Here is an 8448-nt window from a genome sequence, read left to right on the forward strand (position 1 = left end):
CGCCTATGTTAGCTACAGTATGTTTTTCAAGAGATATGGTTTCAATCGTAGTCTTATATTCCTAAACAGGAATATAACTAGTATAGCTACATATAATAGAATTTAATTACTGTATGTAACTAGAGCCGTCTATAAAGTCACTTAACTGGTAAACTTAAAAATGGATTAAAGAGCATGTGTGTCCTGAGATGAGAAATATGAAATAATATGTGTGGCATGGAGATCCCTATGCACCATGCACTGTCCTTTCTGTGGAGATTCTCAGCCATCCAGGTCATAGAAAGGTGGGTTTTTTTTCTTTCAAAAGGTAACTGGACTGTTTTTTTCCCTTGAGGAAGAAAGACTCAGCCGTAAGTCATCCAGTCTCAACAGTCAGTACCTATCCTTCCACCCACCAACCCTCTGCTATCACAACTAATAAAGCTTCTTGGATGAGAAGCAAAATATTTTTTCCCTCAAGAAAAAACAACAACAGCCCAGTTGCCTTTTGAAGAAAAAAGCACATATGAGTTCCAGTTCCAAGTATAGCCATTTAAACAAGGGTGCAACCTTCCCCTATTACTGTGATGGCGAACCTATGGCCCCACATGCCACAAGTGGCATGCAGAAACCTCTCTGCAGGCACATGAGCTGTCGCCCAGCTCAGCTCCACTGCATCTGTGCATGCGCATACCTCCTACTGGCTAGCTGATTTTCGGGTCCCTGCTGCACATGTAGGAGACACACATGCATGTGGGGAGGGGGGAGGGGGATCGCATGTGCATGTGGTGGTGGGGGCATGCTTTTTGGTCCAGGAGGCTTCAGGGTGGACTGCTAGTCCCAAAATGGGGCACCGGGGTCTCACATGTACGAGGGGAGTGTGCATGTGAGGGGGTGGGGCACATATGCATAGGGGGGCAGGACGCATTGCATTATGGATGTGGGCACACATGTGTGCTCTGTTGTGTGTGCATGCATGCTTTCAACATGCAAGGACAAAAAGGTTAGCCATCACTGCCCTATTAAATGCCCTCTTTAATTTCCTGGTGGATAAATGGCTTGTTGTCAGTGGTTTGTTGATATATATTTTTCAACAGATATAAGCCATATAGGAAGAGCAGTCTGCTTTCACTTCCACCTATGCTGTAGGACCTCCATCTTTGAAAACAAGCAGGAGATGACAGTCCTGGCAAATTGATGGATGTTGAGGTCCAAAGAATTGGAAGCCACTGAATGACTGAACAAGAGACTCTGGTGTTTGATTTCCCAATATCCAATCAAGAACTTTTCGAATGAAATATAGCTGGGGATTTGCAGGAGAATTCATTTCTCTGAGAAATGATGTTCTGTTCAATAGAATTCATATCAACTGACACTCACTTTATTTTATCCTCAAAATAAAATAAAAAATTAATAGAATAAATAAAATAGACCTATGACATGTCAAAGATTTTACAAAGATTTTAAAACATTATCACTGTCTAAACTGAAATAAATTAACACAGTCCTTAACACATTAACAGACATTCAGTATGGCCTATGTAAAACTCTAATATGGTATAGAGCAGATCAAGCTTACTTTAATACTTCTGTTGGCTAATACTTATTAGCCAAAGTAATAATCTTTGACTAAACCTACTGTATTTTCCTGATAATAGCCAATAAGATGTTACTCCTCTTAGTTGACAATTGCTAAATACTGTATATCTAGAAGACACTACATAAACATCAGATATCTAACTGGTTAGCAATCTTGTTAACTTTAACCCTTCCACGGATATTTGTTTAAAACTTTTATCTACAAAGGGTTTATTTATGAACCTTTTACAATTAACATGGCACATTATGTTCTTTGCTCCTGGGCAGCTGGCCCCAAGTACAAAAGGTAACATTGGATTTTTTTTTTTAATTTATGTTTTCTCCAAATACTTCTCAACCACAAAAACAGGATCCGAGGTAGTTTAGAAAAACAAAAACAAAAACTTAACAGGAAATGCTCACATAATCACATTTTCAAATAGTGGGTTATTTTAATAACAATGATCTTGTAAGGTAAAGGTATCAGTAACAATTTATAAAGTCTGTATTTTTTTTAATTTTCCATGACATATAAACTGTCATACATTTCCACACAGAGTTGATTCTCTTAACAGATGAACAGTTTTTATAACTAATAAAATCACCAGAAAAATTACACACACACACACACACACAAACACAGAGAGAGAGAGAGAGAAAGAGAGAGAGAGAGAGAGAGAGAGAGAGAGAGAGAGAGAGAGAGAGAGAGAGAGAGAGAGAGAGAGAGAGAGAGAGAGAGAAGTGGCTTTAGTTAATGAGTAATGAATTTAGATTTATGAATATTGAAACGAATACTTCAATTTCCTCTCTCAAACAATATGTTGATCTAGGAAGTCTGAGACAGGAAACCATGATTTATATATGCCTTTGATTAAATCTCTCAGATATGAGAACTTGGCAAAACATTTTGTCATGATCCAAACAGTAAGCGTTGATTATAGCAAATGTTGGCTTCCACTTAAATAATATTACCTGCAGCCAAAATACACAAAGAACAAGGCTCACAATGGTCCAGGATTGTAAGGCAGCCTTTCATGTTAGTGACTTGGTGACTTACAGTAGAGTAATATTTAACTAAAATGTTACACCATGTGTTAGAGACATATTGCTAAACCAAATCTATATTATCATAAGAGCAATCATCTATGAGCAATTTAAGGGACAAAACTGGCATTGCAGTTTGCAGAATGAACTGGCAAACATACATAGAAGTAATTAATAATACTTTGTGGAACACATCCCATTTAATTTATTCTAATAATCTATTGGTTTCATTATCAGCAAAACTATACAAAATCTTCAGCTTGTTTGTATGTTCTAACTGGATGGGTACAATTGATTGAAGAATGGTACATTCTTATTTTCCTCTTCCATCAAGAGGTTTACTGTTCTGCATTGGAAGTTTTCAAACATAAGTTGGATAGTCATCTATCATGGATGATGTAATGAATTTTGCAGTGTGCATTGGATTGGACTTGATGACCTCCTGGGTCCCTTTCAGCTCTATGATTTTCAATTGATTTTATAATAGCAATAGCAATAACAGTAGACTTATATACCGCTTCATAGGCCTTTCAGGCCTCTCTAAGTGGTTTACACAGTCAGCATATTGCCCCCAACAACAATCCGGCTCCTCATTTTACCCACCTTGGAAGGATGGAAGGCTGAGTCAACCCTGAGCCGGTGAGATTTGAACCGCTGAACTGCTGATCTAGCAGTCAGCCTGCAGTGCTGCATTTAACCATTGCGCCACCTTGGCTCCTTAATTTTAATGGATGGATGTTGTCCAGAGTCATAAACATTGGTTGGATGTACAAACAAAATATGAAATATTTCTGGATCTCATTCTTGGAGAAGGCCCCTATACATTTACAACTATTCCAATGCAGGTGACAATTAAGAAAGTTGAATTTATATGGGGTTGGGGAATACTTGAATTATAAATGAGTGTATATTTGCCAGCATATACCTCTGAAAAGCAGTGAGTTTAAAATTATTTGTCACCAACTGTGATCCTCCATCATTAGATTTCAAGCTAAAAATAATCCCTTGAGCATGCAGTAGAATACAATGTATGTTTTACTTAGAGAATAGCACCTTTATCTAGGAATTCAGAAGGGCTCTTTAGAATATGTGTTTGGTAATGCAGATAAGATTTTTCACTGTTAACAAATAAAGCGAGAAATAGTTATGTTTTAGTTCTACTCCATCTATGAATTATCTGTAAATAGAATTTAAAAGAAGAAAACTTTGTTAAAATTATGTAAATTATCTGGTGAGGAAAAATCAAATATCAAAACTTTTACAGATGTATTTCAACATTTTTTAAAAAGAAATGTTCAGTTTAATTAAGGTTTCTCTCTTTATAATATAGTAGTGTCAGCAACTATCTTGAAAAAAAATTGTCCAGAATCTGAAAGCTGTTTTGCTAAGTCTTTTAAAAGTAGGAGAAAACATACCTGAGAAACCTTATCAAATGTCTGATTTGGAAGGATGCTTTAGAGGTATCTTTGGATTAGTTCAGTAGCTGTGAAATAGATTTAGTTAAATGTGTTCTAAATGGGTGATTTGGCAGTGACATCCAGATTCCTGGGGGATAGTCTATTCTAAGATATTCTTAAATTTCAGACACCTTTAGGATACCATCAGACTCTTCTGGAAACACGTATTTCCTTTCATTCCACACCTATGTTAGAAAGAGACATGTTTCTTCTTGCAAAATTGTAACTCTTTAATTCTATTTGAGTTTCCAAGAATCTCAGCTATTTTGCTTCTCCTATTTCAGGCTTTCTGTACTTCCTTCCTTTTTCGATTTCCTTAGATATTTTTAGCTTCCCTTTTAGGACTTCGATAGCTCTTTCAAGGTTGTTAATGTAGCATAAAATTGTACAGCAAACTTATTGCTCTTTTTAGAACATTCTGATATGAGATAATTTGGGAATATTATTATGCTAGCTGGATTTTGTGTTACTTAGGGTATTTAATGAATTCTGCCTCAAAGCACATGGTCCTCTATGAACCTAGTATGGAATCAAAGACTTGTTAGGACAATTTTTAAAAAGTGATGAGATTCCAATTAAACCAGTTTCAATTCTCAGCTGGTAAGGAAACACTTTAGAAATATTTTATTAAGGTGAATATGAATCCTATGTTAAAGAAACACCCTTCTAACCTTTGAAGGATGTATACTCCAAATCTAATTTCTAAATAAAGAACAAAAAATGGGCTTCAAAGTTCTCCATTACATATATTTATGTCTGGGCATGCTGTATAGCCAGCAACTATTCCTCATAAATGTGAAATATGAATGCACAGGTGAGTTTATGTTAGGCAACAAACTTTCTGTAATCTTATTTTCCCTTCTTATATCTGAGCAGCAAAAAGTGTTTATTCTTGTGTTATCCTCCCCTAGGAAATCAAAATGTGCTGACAAATGTGATGGGACTTTCACTGCATAAGCTGTGCAGTCTTGAATATTTTTTTAAGATTGTCAAGCTGAGTGAACTACAGTTTATTTCAACTCCCCAACATCTAATCCAAACAATCATTTTGTTAGGAAAGCTGATAATGGGATGAAACTGAAAGCAGCAATGTCCATGGAGGATGAGACAATCTGCAAGATGATGGCCATGGCCTCATGACAAAACCCCATCTTTTTTTACATTCTTTGACATTGCATGCACATAGAAGAGAGATGGAGCTTCAAAACAAAGTTGTCTTGAATTTTGACTTTCTTCTATCATTGAGATGATGCCCACAACTGAATCTTGTACTAATCAGAGTGATGTACAATAAGATTTAAAGACTTTTGAAATCCCTGAGATTACCATTCAATACATTTGAATTCTTTTTACTCCTTCTAAGGATCTTGGAAACTGCAGTTCTACAACGACTAAAAAGATCACCAGCTCAAAACCCTTAACAAACCTATAATTGTGTTTTCAAGGATTCTTGAATTATTTTTAAAATTAAAATTATGTTATTGTGCCGAAGAGATAATTGAAAGGGTCTTTTAAAAACTTTAAATTCATTTTACCTTTTATCTCAGTAAGGATTTAATATAATATCTACAAAAAGCATGAAGCCTGTTGGATGTACAGCCAAAATTTGTAAACATATTTATTCTTGAATTTAGAAGTTATGTGGATGAGCAGAATGTTAACACAGAATATCATGATGGATTATGTTTGTTTGTTTGTTTATTGGATTTATATGCCACTCTTCACCCAAAGGACTCAGGGTGGCATACAATATTAAAAAAAAACACATATTACAAAAGTTAAAAAGGACATTAGATAGAGTATCCAAAAACAAACCCAATTAATATTAACAATGACATTTTAAAAATTAAATTAAAATTAACAATTAAATCAATCATTTATTTTATTTTGTTCAGGCCAGACGGGCTTGTTGGAAAAGTCAACTTTTTAGGGCACGTCGGAAGAACCGGAAGTTGGGGATTATGCGAAGCTCTGGGGGCAGCTCATTCCAGAAGGAAGGTGCTCCCACAGAGAAGGCTCTCCCCCTGGGGGTCGCTAGCTGACACTGTCTGGCCAACGGCACCCTGAAGGGGCCAACTCTGTGGGATTGCACTGGATGGTGGGAGGCTACCGGTGGCAGTAGGTGGTCTTGCAGGTACCCTGGGCCTAAGCCATGGAGTGCTTTAAAGGTCATAAGTAGTACCTTGAATCGCACCCGGAAAACAACCGGCAACCAGTGCAGGCCGCCTAAAAGGGGTGTAACATGGGAGCACCTAGGTACCCCCATGATAACCCGCATGGTCGCATTCTGGACCAGCTGAAGCCTCCGGGTGCTCTTCAAGGGCAGCCCCATGTAGAGAGCGTTGCAGTAGTCCAGGTAAGAAAAGACGAGGGCATGAGTGACTGTGCACAGAGCATCCTGATCCAGGAAGGGGCGCAACTGACATACCAGGTGAACCTGGTAAAAGGCCCTCCTGGTCACAGCCGTCAGGTGTTCTTCTAAATTAAGGAGGACTTCCAGATTGCGGGCCCTCTCTGAGGGGGCTAAAATTTCTCCCCCTATCATCAAAGATGGAACAAGATGCACAAATCGGGATGGCGGAAACCACAGCCACTCAGTCTTGAAGGGATTGAGCTTGAGCCTGTTCCTCCCCATCCAGATCTGCATAGCCTCCAGGCATCGGGACATCATGTCGAGGGCATCGTTTGGGTGGTTTGGGGTAGAGATGAAAAGTTGGGTATCATCAGCATATTGATGATACCGTACCCCAAAACCACGGATGATCTCACCCAGCCATTTCATATTTATGTTGAACAGGAGGGGTGAGAGAACCGACCCCTGGGGCACCCTACAAGTGACACTCCTCGGGGTCAATCCCTGCCCTCCAGTCAACACTGTGACCTCCAGTCGACCAAACTGTGACAGGTAGGAGGAGAACCACCATAAAATGGTGCCCCCCACTCCCATCTCCCTGAGTCGTCACAGTAGGATACCATGGTCGATGGTATTGAAAACTGCCAAGAGGTCTAATAGGACCAGGACAGAGGAGCAGCCCCTGTACCAGATCCGCCAGAGATCATCGACCAACACAACCAATGCTGTCTCCGTGGTGTACCCAGGCCTGAAACCCGACTGAAACGGATCCAGGTAGATGGCTTCATCCAGGTACTGGGGAAGCTGACATGCTACCACACTCTGGACAACCTTCATTACAAAGCGAAGATTGGAGAACGGATGATAGTTGGCTAAAGAAGCTGGGTCCAGGGAAGGTTTCTTAAGGAGGGGCCTCACCACCGCCTCCTTCAAGTTGGTGGGAAAGAACCCCTCTCTAAACGAAGCGTTGGTAATTGCCTGGAGCCAGCCTCGTGTCACCTCCCAGGAAGCCAAAACTAACCAAGTGGGACACGGGTCCAGCACACAAGTGACAGCATTTAGTCTCCCCATAATCCTGTCCATGCCCTCAGGGGTCACAGGGTCAAACTCATCTCAGATAGTCTCCACAAGATTCATCCCCGTTGGCTTGCCCAAATCTACCCAGTCAGAGTCCAAGCCTGTCAGGATCTGAGCGATTTTATCCTGCAGATACTGAACAAATTCTTCAGCCCTACCCTGCAAGGGGTCTTTCCCAGTTCCTTGGTTAAGTAAGGAGTGGGTCACCCTAAATAGTGCGGCTGGGCAGTTATATGCGGACGTGATAAGAGTGGGAAAATGTTGCCATTTTGCTGCTTTTATCGCCACTAAGTAGGATTTAATATGAATTCTTACTAGTGTTCGATCAGATTTGGACCGGCTGGCCCTCCAACCACTCTCTAGGCATCTTTTCTGGTGTTTCATCTCCCAGAGCTCCTCGGTAAACCAGGGAGCTACTCAGGATCGACGCCGGGTCAGAGGCCACAAAGGCACAATCCGATCCAAGGCCCCAGTGGCTGCCCTATTCCAGGCTTTTACTAGGGCTTTGGTCGAGTTGGGAGCAAGGAAAGTCCCAAGCTCCATCAGGAACATTTCAGGGTCCATCAGGCGCCTGGGACGGGACCATCTAGTTGGTTCCACCTCCCTGCGGTGAGAGGTAGCAGTATGGAAGTCAAGCCTGATGAGGAAATGATCTGACCATGATAAGGGTTGGATTGAAATATCCCCTAAATCTAAATCATTCATCACTGCCCAGAGACAAAAATCAGGTTGAGCGTGTGTCTCCTATTATGGGTGGGGTCTTGAATTAAATGAGTTAGGTCCATAGCCGAGGTGGCACAGTGGTTAAATGCAGCACTGCAGGCTACTTCAGCTGACTGCAGTTCAGCAGTTTGGCTGTTCAAATCCCACTAGGCTCAAGGTTGACTCAGCCTTCCATCCTTCCGAGGTGGGTAAATGAGGACCCAGATTGTTGTTGGGGGCAATATATGCTGACTCTGT

At 40.4% G+C, this 8448-nt stretch overlaps 1 pseudogene; it reads right to left on the reverse strand.

The window, feature by feature from the left end:
* Positions 1 to 4191: 4191 nt before the first annotated feature.
* LOC148045003 (uncharacterized) lies at positions 4192 to 8052 on the reverse strand (annotated as a pseudogene).
* Between the last annotated feature and the right edge of the window lie 396 nt (positions 8053 to 8448).

This window comes from Thamnophis sirtalis, unplaced genomic scaffold (genome assembly GCF_051295495.1).
Source record: "Thamnophis sirtalis isolate CommonGarterSnake01/CBP01778 unplaced genomic scaffold, rThaSir2_p1.2 scaffold_6, whole genome shotgun sequence".
Taxonomy (NCBI): Eukaryota; Metazoa; Chordata; class Lepidosauria; order Squamata; family Natricidae; genus Thamnophis; species Thamnophis sirtalis.